This window comes from Protobothrops mucrosquamatus, unplaced genomic scaffold, assembly GCF_001527695.2.
Source record: "Protobothrops mucrosquamatus isolate PMUCROS unplaced genomic scaffold, P.Mucros_1.0 scaffold275, whole genome shotgun sequence".
In the NCBI taxonomy this organism is placed as follows: Eukaryota; Metazoa; Chordata; class Lepidosauria; order Squamata; family Viperidae; genus Protobothrops; species Protobothrops mucrosquamatus.
Genome location: NW_015386619.1, coordinates 269,733 through 282,660, shown reverse-complemented (window position 1 = coordinate 282,660; position 12,928 = coordinate 269,733).

The following is a 12,928-nucleotide window of genomic DNA, read 5'->3' as shown; positions in this document are numbered from 1 at the left end:
TTTTTGCAATGCGTATTATAAATCTCTTCATTTACCACTTGCTTCCACTATGTTTTCTTGGTTCTTTTCCCAATTATATTTGCAAATTTAGTAAATAATAATTAAAAGAAAAGCAAACAGAGGGTGTACTTGCTGACTTCTGCAGAAAGGAAGTGAGAAAGTCTTATTTGGCATTCTTCCATACAGCTCCAACATTGCTGCTAAGGACTGTTTGAGTGTTGCTGTCACTGCTCTGGAAACAGGCTTAAACTGGCTTTAGATAACACATAATACTGGAAAACAGTATGCTTTTTTTTTTTAGGAGCAAAAAGGAAACGCTTTATAGCCCAGATAAAAAGATTTATGCAATTAAACACGTGGTGGGTGGGGGTGGATAGGAGAAAAGCAGTAAAAGTTATCACCAATGCAAAGGAACACTGGCCAAAAATAAAACAAGTCTTTATAAAATGAAACATTTGTCAGCCATAGCTGCTTTTAGCATTCATCCTTTGAAATCTGGTTGGATATAAATGAATTAATTTCCAAGACCAGGGTTACCTTTAAAAAATATGAAGCAGTTATTTCACACAGCACTGCCAAACGTGGGAAGCAATCTTCTTCTTAAAGATGTTGTTTTTCTGATTCTGTAGATATTAGCAATGTTAATATTTTAAAGCTCCATTCCAGTTAGGGAATTTCTGCTTTTGCTGAAGAATAGTAAACATGAAGATACTTGACATATGAGAGCCACTTTGGGGTTATGGCTAAGGAATGGGACTAAACCTTTTTAGTCTTTAGGTTTTCGTCTTTCCTTAGTCATCAAAACTAGTTGGGTAACTGAGCCAATTGTTTTTTCTTGGCCAGTCTAATCCACTGGGTTATTGTTGGGAAAATCGGAGAGATGGTATTAGGTACACTGTCTTAAGTCACACCAAATAAAGGTGGGTTATAAATCTAATAATACAATAAATATTAGCAAACATAAGGACATTTTGTGGGGAAACAAATCTTCTCTCTCCCCCCCCTTCACACAAAAAGAAAAGAAAATAGATAGCCCCTATTTTTTCATGTTTTCCAGGATCCATGCATCTGTGTGCATGTATGAGACTGTGTGTTTGATGAGCAGTTGCTCCTTGGCTGCATTAAAACACTCCTTGACATGTAAAGACTGAATGATAGTAATTTTGCAACCGTTTTTTTTCCCCAAGAACTGTTGTTGTTGCATGTTCTAGTGACTATATTAACTGAAGAGAAAATGAAGGAAATACACCAAGAGCATTTGGGAAAGCAAAATTTGGAAGCTCTATGAGTTGAGAGGGAAGCCACAAATGAAGAGGAAGGACAACAGAAGGATTTCTCCCAATGGGAAAATTCTGGCAAACTTTTCAGAGGTGACTTTGGTGATTTAAATAGACAATTTAAAAGAAATAGAGAATTGAAATATTTTCCCTTTCATTTCCAATAAATTGGAGAAAAGCTGGACATAAACTGATTCTCAAAAATAGACAATGTCATGAAAACGATTGGGAATGAAACCAATTCTGAGATGATGCCAAATAGTGATGTAGGGGTAATTTTAATCTACAGGTGGTCTTTGACTTACAACAGTTCGTTTAGTGATTGTTCAAAGTTGCAAAGCACTGAAAAAGTGACTTTTGACTGTTTTTCAAACTTATGACCATTGCAGCATCCCCATGGTTATGTGATCAAAATTCAGTTGCTTGGCAACTGGCTCATATTTATAATGATTACAGTATCCACTGTCATGTGATCACATTTGTGACCTGAGAAGCAAAGTCAATGGGGAAGTGTTAAGTGATTCATTTAACAACTGTGTTACCAACTTAACAATTGCAATGATTCGCTTAACAAGTGTGGCAAGAAAGGTCGTAAAATGGGACAAAACTCATTTAACAAATGCCTTACTTAGCAACAGAAATTTTGGGCTCAATTGTGATCGTAAGTGGAAGACTACCTACATAGTCTAGGATAGCCTTTTAAAATGGGATGCATTCCTCTCTTGAAGATGCTTTATATCAGTGTTTCTTAACTTTGGAAACTATAAGAGTGTGGACTTCAGAACCCAAATTTCTCCAGTCAGCATGAAGTCCACACAAGGTTGAGAAACACTGTTTTACATTTATTTGAAAGTGATAATGTCATTACATTATGGAACAGAGCTTTGATGAACCCTGGCATACACTGAGAATTGATATTTAGGAAAACCAAATATTGGCCAGCTCTCTGTAATAGCAATCTGCTAAATGGCAATTATTTTGTTGGTAAAAAGGGCTCCTCTGCATGTCGATCAGGAAATAATTAATGTGACTAGTACTCATGTCTATTTTGGGGGAATCTTTTTGTTCATTATTTACTTGTATTTTGTTCATAATGCAAATTCTGTAACAGTAGGCATATTAAAATAAAAGGTTATTAGTTCATTACTGTCCCTGCTGATCAAGAATGCCATTATATTGAACAAACTCTTTAATGCCAAAGTTTAAATATTAAGCTCCCTAAATACTATTTGCTAGATTGAGTCAAATCATTTCCCCAATTATTCCAAAGGATATATATGTAGATGTCAGTTTAATTTGTTAATAAAACCAACTAAAGATATCTTTTGTTGAGATATTATTTTGAGTTGGAAATTGGTAGAAACCTGCAATGTCATTGAATCGTTTAGCAAAGAATTGGCCAAGTTTCCAAAAAATATTATACACAGTAACAGAGGAAACAATTTTATCTTTCACAAAAGCATATACTTATTACATTTTTATTCCTTTCCCCAGCTGTATGTCAGCCTTCCAGACCAGCCATACAGGAAAGATGACTAGAAGAGCTAATTCTATTTAGTATAAGGCTATATTAACAGAATATTACAAGTCTTAAAGTACAGATCTCCCACCATCTTCTTAATAGCCTGAGACGCTAGTCTGGATCCCTTCTAAGTCTCTTTCTTTGCCCATTATGCAACTGCATGCTATGCTCTCTCTTATCTGACCTTCGCCCCGACTCTCAAGCACCTTCTCAAATACCATTAGTAGTGTCTTTTGAACTGGCTTCTCGAAAACTCTTAACCAGATTAAGAATTACTACATTAACCTTTGATCCTAACTAAGAATCCCCATCCAGTACAAGATTCCCTAAATACAAGGCACTGACTACAAATTAATATAGAAACTATTGTAAATTGTCGTCACTATATTGCCTGCATATTTACATATTTTGGATTGGGTGATGAGAAGATAATGCCATAGAATTTTTTTTAAAAAATTGTTCAAATGCAAATATGCTTTCTTCTTAAATGCTTTCTTCCAACCAATCCTCTAAACATTTTGGGCTCATTTAAGAATTTCCAGCCAACATTACACCAGGTAGTGAAAAGCTAGGACATAAGCTTCAAATGTAGGAGAAACATTTAAAATGGTATTCTAGTGGTTTACGGGAAATTATGCTTTCAGGAAAATGAATACATTGTGCAAAACAACGAAACATGAAGCACGTAATTTATAATGAAAACAGGATGTGCTTATCCTGATCCTGAAACTGTATTGTTTTTCATTTGTAGTGAAATGAAATTGCAAGTTGATCTACGTCTCACCTGTGTCAATTCACAGATACAAGAATAAGCTTTTGGGCTGCATAGACTTTTCTCAACAGACCCCATTTTGCCAGTTCTGTTTTAGAAACAAGAAGGCTTGTGTAGAATTGTGCATATCCTAAATAAAGAGGAAGTGTATCATTGGGGGAAAAAGAGAGAGAGAGCTTTGCGTAACATTTGTATTGCTAACTTCTCCCTCAAGCCACTGATTAAGAAATAAGTATTGTAATTTAAACAGCAACACAATAAATCTTCTACATTTTGCCTATTCTGTTTGTTTTCCAGATGTTGAGTATGAATAACAATTCTGAGACGTGGTCTTCTTACTAATGATTTTTCCACTTCACAGTGGACTTGGAGGGGATGTCCCTTAAGATATAGAACTCTTTTTCACTGAACCTCAAATAGACTGATCCCATAAAATAGGACTGTGACTACTTTTAAGATGCATGAATACCATAGAGTAGAAGGTGAGTTTCATAGAAGGATTCTTTATTTAAGGAGCGACATTTGTCCTTTTCTGCTATGGCTCCCACATTCTGCAATCTCGTCCATTCCACAGGTGAGGGGTGGCCTCACTGTTTCTAAGCTTCTGAAGACCCTCAAGACTTGGTTTTGTCAGTAGACCTGGGAACCCCAGCAGACAGATGGATGTGTAAGGTTACTCTATTACTATTAACATATCTACATCAATTATTCCCGCTTAACTATTTTTTATAGTTTCAAAATGTTAATATTAATGATAATGATTTTAAATATTTATTGTTTTAGTTTTGTTGTATGCTTCCCAGAGTCACTTGCTTGTGAGATGGGTAGTTCTATAAATTAGATAAATAAATAAAAATAACAGTTACATATATCTAGTAGGTAGCAAGAGATACTTCTGAGAATTTCCAGTTTTAAATTTCAGCACTGAGAGGAAAAAAACCTGATTCGTTGTCAGATAAAATGTTCAGGTTAGTTATAAATGATATCCCTTGAAACTTTGTTATGTTAAAACAAACTTTATCTATCGAAGAAAGTTTTATTTTGTATAATAGAACTGATCTCCAAATGGGAAATCCGAGAAAGGGACTTTGGAGGCAGTATTTTGTAAAGAATGGCTAAATAGGCATTTGTGGGGGGAAATAGACAAGGTCAGCATGCTACTATTTGGAATCTAGAAGAAACTGGAAGGTCCCAGGAAGTGGAGGGTTTGAGCAGAAAAGAAAAAAACCCAAATGCACCAAAGAAAGAAAAATCACACATTGGAAATGAGGCAGAACTTTTCTGATTGGAATAAAGGCATTCAGGGTCTCTTCTGAAACATCACTTCATGTTTCTGATACACAAGGCCAACATCCCTCAAACAGATACTTTTGTGATGTATTAGTTTTCAACTTCCAGGCTGGCTGGACAATATGTGTGGTTTCCAGACTGAGGAAGACTGCCGTAGGTCATAGGTTTTAAAAGGAAGATCATCATAAACAGTTAGAGATTAAGGTGACCTCACTAATCAAAAGATAATGATGCAAACAGCTATTATTGGAGACATGAAATTATAGGCATGACCCACATTCAGAGATATCCATCAGTAATGTTTCTTCTGCATTATAAGCCCACTAACCTATAAAATACTATTGTATCTTACAAAACTGATAACTCACCATGCCGATAGAAGAAAATGAAGAATAAATGCTACAATAGTTGCAGGTTATGAAAGAGAAATTTTAGATTGACATAGTAGAAAGTCAGTCATCCTTTGTTCCATTTAAGAATCCTTGGCCTTTAATATCTTGGTAAGAACATTAAAATTCCTAGCACTGCGTCCTATAGATATTTACTTGGAAGCAATGTTAATAGGTTTTCTTGACTTCAGTGAACCCTATTCCAAAGTACAATGAGTTTTGTCTATACAAGGTCATTCATCCATCAGTTTAGGAGGGCGTTGGGTTAACATTTCCATTTTGTCACCTGATCCAAATATAGAGCAAAATACAGAGTTCGCTTTATTCAAGCTTTATTATTGACAGCATCAGCATCTGTTATGTAAGAAATAGATTAACTTGTCAAAACTAACCTACTATATTGTAAATATGTATATGTATATGCAGATAGTCCTTGACAATTGAGCCCAACATTTTCATTGCTAAGCAAGACAGTTTGCCCCATTTTATGAGCTTTCTTGCCACAATTAAGTGAATCACTGCAGTTGTTAAGTTGGTAACATGATTGTTAAGTACATTTGGCTTCCCCACTGATGTTGCTTGTCACAAGATTGCAAAGGGTGATCACATGACCGCAGGACACTGCAACTGTCATAAAAACATGCCAGTTGCCAAGTGTCCAGGAGAATTCTGCAACAGTTGTATGTGTAAAAAGGGTCATAAGTCACTTTTTTCAATGCTGCTGTAACTTTGAATAGTCACCAAATGAATATGTATTCTGCACTAAATGAATGAGTTGAAATACACAAAGCTTTTTTCCAGGAAAAGAATTGTAATCTACAGATTTTTATATGAAACTAGCTGTACCCGGCCACGCGTTGCTGTGGCTCAGTCTGGTAAAAGTGTGTGTTGCTTTTACGTCCAACAGATGGCGCTGCTTTTCAAAAAAGCACATTTTACCTGTCACAAGTGTGACATCTATATAATATAGGTATATAAAAACATGCGCGTATTCGAATGCAACGTTGTGTCAAAATTTCAAAGCAATCGGTGAAGAACTTTTGGAGATTTAAGATTTTGAACAAACAAACATTTACATTTTTATTTATATAGATATGTGTTGACTTCCTAAGAAGGAAATTTCAGTTGCTACTATACAATAATCAACCTCATGATAACATAGGTGAAGAATAAACAAGAATTAGGTACATTAGTTCTCTCCTTTATTTCCAAAAACATTTGGCTCCAATTGCCTCCATCTGGCATCACATGACTTTGAAAACTGCTGCTAGGAAAGATCATGAGGGGAAAGCATATTTACTTATCTAATTTATAACTGTCTCCCTAGCAATTAGGGAGCAATTCAGCTTTAGTAGTTAAACAAAAGAAAAATGTGTGCTCTTGCTACATTCCCATCACTACTGCCTTACCCTCTGTTATCAATCATATACTGATTTTTAATAAATATTGTAAGAATAAAAAGTCTATATTAAGTTATATGCTGGCAATGACAAGGATCAGTGTCTAGGAGAAAAGAATATCTGTGGTTCAGGATTGAACTGTGGAGTCCTTGGTGCTCTCTAGGCTTGGCTGTTTACTTACAGACAGTTCATTACCAGATTAGGTAACATCAATCTGGCACAGCATTGGGAAAGAGAAACCTTGGAAAAGAGAAACCAGTACAGATTGGGAGGCTAAATTTAAAGAATGTGCAGCAAAGAAAATAACCACATATCTTCATAACAGAAGTTTAACCAAATTCGTAGTACTGTATATAACATATTACAGAACAAGAGAAGCTAAGACATTTAGAATGCAGTTTTTGAAGAAAAACTGTTTTTTTAAAAAAAAATTAAAATTGCTTACCGGTAAATAGAAATTAGAATAATCATAGATACTTAAAGCATAGTATAAAAATATTTTAGCTGCAGGTAGCAGTTAGGAGGAAAAAGAAAGAAGAAAAATACAGAAATAAAAGAGGGTGCTACTTAAATATTTTTTTTCTATAATGTCCTTTACAATTTTTAAATTTTATTTTAATCCCTGTGCCAAATTTCGTTCTTTGAATGTTTACTTTTAGCTTTAATACAAATCATATGCAACTGTAATGCAAAGTTTATGCAAACAGATTAAGATTCTCAAATAAATAGAAGCTGGCTCTTTATTTTGTGGCATATTTAGAGTTGAGTATGACTATTTTAGCTGAATTTTATCTGCAAAATTAACTAAAATTATTTTTACAGCTTTGTGTTTCTTATAAAAAAAATTGACATGGCATCACAAAAAAAGAGAAAACCAGATAATTATGGGGTAATGAATTTGGAAATGTTCATAAGGGAATTGTATCAATTTGTGTTAAATATCATGTTAATTCCCTTAGCCAAAAAAAAAAAGATAAACAGATAAAACAGTAAAAATATATTTTAAGGCAGCATTTATTTAATCTGGGCCTATATGCAGTTGTTACAGGGGAGGGTTGTCTGGATTAGTATATACACACATAGGAGTGTCAAAAAAGTCAAGATGGTGGCTACATAATCAAAGCATCCCCCTTTCCTTATAGGAGTTGTCTGCAGGATGCACATAAAAATGGGAGGAGGGCTTGATGACAGAGATATCTCTTGATTTACTTTTTTTTTAGACACCCCTGAAAGGATTAGAGCAGTGGTGGCGAACCTATGGCACGCGTGCCAGAGGCAGCACTCAGAGCCCTCTCTGTGGGCACACGTGCCGTTGTCCCAGCCTCGCCTCCCCCCACGACCCCCTTCTCACCAGCAGCCCTCCTGGAGAAGAGTCGCCCCCGAGCGTGGCCCATGCAGAGCAGCGCAGTCAAGGACACGGCAACCAGGCAAGCGTAGACAAGACTCTGTCCTCACGCCCCATCGTGCACAGTTGATGCTGCGGGGTGCGGACAGAGAGCATGGCCGCCATGGCGCTGCTGGGCTGCCTGGGCGATCTGTGGCAGGCCCTGGAGGCGGTGAGTGGCCCTGTGGACAGGTGGGGTGGGGGTGGAGTGGGGCGGGGGAGGGGGTGGAGCAGTGGCGGGGCCAGTTTTTGGGCACTCGGTCTCTAAAAAGTTCGTCATCACTGGATTAGAGTGTACAGCAATCTGGCTGGGGAATTCTGGGAGCTGAAATCCAGACATCTTAAAGTTGCTAAGGTTGAGAAAATTGTCATACAGAGTGTATGATCTGTATGAAAATATCCATTGCTATTATTTTTACAGTATATTTTAAGGATCGTATGAGATGTAAGCAGCCCTAAATCTCTGGATGAAGTGGCATGTAAATAGAATAAATAAATGAGTGAATAACAGGAAAATGCTACTTTTGCACCACAATACAGTAATTCAGGATAATTTAGGCTTTCACACTCATGAGTTGGAAGAAAAATAAAGATAGTATCATGGGTATATGGCAAAAATGATGCTACTAGATATTTTACATGGTCATATTAGCACTTCTGTTGAAAAACTTTTATTCTTCTTTTGTTGACTTGTTTTATAGCTCATGAAAGTTTTTTTTCTTTTCCCCTCAGATAAGGAACTATTTATTATATACAGGTAGTCCTTTCATAATGATAGTAATTGAGATCATAATTTCCATTACTAAATGATGCAGTCATCCTGCATGATGTCAGATAACTGTTCTAATTAGTGATAGCAGTTCCAAAAGTCCCCAGTTACCACTTAAGCAAGACTGCACAGGTTAAGTGATGATCATGACTTCTGGCTTTCTCCAGATTCTCCATTGACTTTGTTTGTGGGAAGATGGCAAATTGCAATCATCTAACTGTGAGACACTGTAATGATCAGAAATCCAGGCCGGTTGCTGAGTGCCTGGATTGTGATCACTTGATTGATTATGAGGGCACTACAACAGCCAGAACTTCAAGGCCAGTCATAAGTGTCATTCGTTCAGCACCACTGCAAATTTGAACAGTTGCTGAATAAATGGTTATTAAATGAGGATCATCTTATTATGCTGGTAGATTCTACTTGGCAGCAATTAAGATCCATAAACAGACAAGGATACACAGCATGAGTATACTCACTGAAACCCTTTTATTCTTTATCTGTACATCCTTTTTATAACTACAGAGCCCTCTTCGTTTTAATTAATAATTTTGGTATGAAGAATTTTGTAGGAAGATTTTAAGGTTTTAATACACTGTATAATATTATGTCAGCAATACTAGTTGTGAGTGTTTTTAATCTCTTATAAATTCCAGAATGGTTACTGAAATGTCTGTAATTCTTTATTTTATCATGGTCTATGATCAAAATAAAGGATGGATGGCTGGCTGGACGGATGTGACCTGGGCCTTTTGCAAGCAGGGAAAATCTCATTTATTCTGTCAAGTGTTAAATGTTTAAAGCTGGGTTCTCCCAGATTCAGTCCTTATTAGATAGGCCTTACTTGTTTTTGCATTTTGCATTTACAATCCATTTTCACTGTGGAATTTTTTTCTGGTACATTTTCATCTTGTAAATATGATAGAAACAAGTTGGGAGCTGGTATCATCTTATTTATGGAATTAAACTCAATAACTTTGGGATTGCTGTTAAGTCCAGGGTCTTGTTTTCCTCCTTTTAATAAAAAATGATAATATGACTTTCTCTCCCTGTGCCAAAATTGGTGGGAAGGAACTGAGCTGACTTTTCAGAAGATACAATAGTGGCAAAGTCATCTTCCATTGGCACAAGTTCAAATGGGAGAGTGTTAATGTCAGCAAGCTTTTAAAGTTGCATGGGGCATTTCATGGGATAGAATTGAAAAACTGCTAATGCTCAATAGTAAGGTTAGTTCCAAATTGAAATAGCCTCATATAGCTTAGTTACATTATATATTTGCCAATGATGTGTCCCAGGTGAATTTTATTGAATTCTGAAGTATAGCCCGAAAACAATATGTTGCAATATAAAAAGTGTAATAAGGTGCCTTATCCATGTAAAACAGAACTACAAACATTTACTGCTAAGAGAAAGACAATGATGAGGTGAATTCATTTTATTTTTGATATTGGTATTATTCCCAAAGGAGTCTTGTAAACTGTATTATACAAAAGGAAAAAATTAACAGTTAAAATCCATAATAAAACCACCAATCCTGAACAAGACAAGGTAATGATTTTGGAAAAATTAGTTTTAAAAGAGGGCTGGGTAAGTTGTTTTCCTACATACTACACGTCTGGGAATTTTGAAGAAATAGAGACGATCACATTGTACTAGTACTGCTAGCCCTATATTTAGCAGGATTTTAGCTCCACTAGATAGACCAGATCAGGAAATCAACTCTTGAAACAGAGGAGCACCCATGAAAATAACCACTCTTAGGACTCACAGCAGAGATCAGTGTCTAGAAACTATAGCATTCCCAAACATACAACAAAAAGTACAGATTCATTCATAATAAAAAAGAGAAGTCACAGTACATGTATAATGGAATGTATGAATGATCCTGGAGAATGAGAAGAGACTTAGGCAGTGCTTTTTTTGTAAAGCCGGAACTCACACACGTCATACAACCTGCCTTGCCTACCCTACAAGGTTCCATCCAAAAAAGGTGCCGGAACTCCGTTATGGGCATTCTATGAGAAAAAAAGCCCTGGACTTAAGAAACAATCAGACAAGAAAGGCAGCAGCCTTCAGTCACTTATCTGTCAGAGAAAAATTTTTGGAAGGATCCGTCTTACTGTGTCAAAGAGTTAAGAAGCAGAAAATTTTTGCCTTCAGATTTGCAAGACTGATGCCAGCTCTCACAGGAAAACTAGACAGGAAACATGACAAGATGAACTAATTCTACTTAATGTAAACCTACGTTAACATAATCTTGAAAGTCTGAAGGTACACATTTCTGGCTTCCACTTGTAACTGTTTGATCCATTAGGGCCAGTCCTTCCAAGTTTCTTTCTCTGATTGTTAACCGACTGTGAAGTCTTGCACTTTCTGTCTAACTGTTCACTAGGGTCCCCAATCCCCAGGCTGCAGACCAGGACCAGGACCAGTCCATGGCCTGTTGAAAATCGGGCCGTGCAAGCAGAGGCAAGCACGTGGAGTTTCATTTGTGCATGTGCAGAATTAGGTTGCACGTGCAAAACCATCCCCTTCTCCCCCCCCCCCCCACTGCCACCGTTGCCAGTCCATGAAGTCAGAAAGGTTGGGGACCGCTGTCCTAGGCAGCAACTTTTCTCCTATTTCTTCAAGGCCATTCATACATTCCATTACAAAGTGAAACAATCAAAATCTTCAAAGGAATAAAATGCACAATGGGAAAAAACAACACATGACCCTTCCTGGATATCCTCATCAGCAAAGGAAATGTTGGCAAATTAGAAATGCAAGTCTTTTGAAAAACAACCCAGACTATTCAAGTGCTCCATTATCAAAGTAATAACCCAACCTCCCACAAGAGGAGCTGTCTAAGAACATTATTCAGATATCCACAAATGAAATGCAGCAAGCCAGAACACCAGTAAAAAAGAAACAGGCTGCCCATAAAACATCTTTCAACAAAATGGATACCCAGGCAACTTTATCAAAGTTGCCTGACCATTCAACCCACTACAGCAGGGGTGTCAAACTGCATGGATACATGGACATGCTCAACCATAGTTTCAGCTGGGAAACTGTGAGCATACTAGACCAAGCTAAATGCAAAACATTGGGGAATTCCTGGAAGCTTGGCATTTAGACAAATCAGCCATCAAATAGACACAGAGAAATAAACTATATTTATGCACCATCCAAAAGACACAATAAGAAAGCTAAGAATGAAACAAAAAGACCAGAACATATCCTCCCTAGCAGTCAACACCCAGGCAAACAATCAATCAGAACACAATACTCTGATCAAGGAACTACCACATCTCCACCAGTAGCTGCCAGGGTAAGCTAGTGTATATAAACAGGGAGCAAGCCCCACACTCATAATACTGATGATGTTACCTAGTTGGATCGTGAAACATCTATAAGCAAACGACTAAGTTCAGAGAGCACTAAGGACTCCATAGTTTAAATCAGGGGTAGTCAATCTTGGCTCTTTTATGACTCGTGGACTTCAACTCCCAGAATTCCCGAGCCAGCATGGCTGGCTCAGGAATTCTGGGAGTTGAAGTCCACGAGTCATAAAAGAGCCAAGGTTGACTACCCCTGGTTTAAATAAAATGTCTTTGGGATTGTTTTTCTTTTCCGTTTTCCAAAAGATAATTCAGCTACATCTGCTGAAAGCTTAGTCTCAAAGTCACTTCGTACAGTTGTGTGATCAGTTACTTTACTGCAGTGAGTTAAATTATTCTATTTAATGTTCTATCTTAATTATTGTTTTAGTGTGCCACAGACAGAATGCAGGGCCTACAGAGCCAAATAATTTAACAAACATAAGGAGTGGAAGAAGGTGTGTCTCCATTTACCGGAGTAGTTAACCACGAGGGCCCCAAATTTAGTTGTGGTTTCCTCATGCCAATCTCTCGTGCCTCCCTGAATATTACATCTCATCTTCATATTTTACATTTAGGATGGCCATCATTGTAGCATCCAAGTGACTTTTAATGTACTGAGATATATATATATATAAAAAACCAAAGACTCCCTCTTGGATTTCTTTCTTTTCATAATGAATTAATTTTAAGCCCTCTTCCCAGGGAACTAAACATAGGGAAAACTAGTTTGGCGAGCCTGTGCAAACCTATTCCTCCTCTT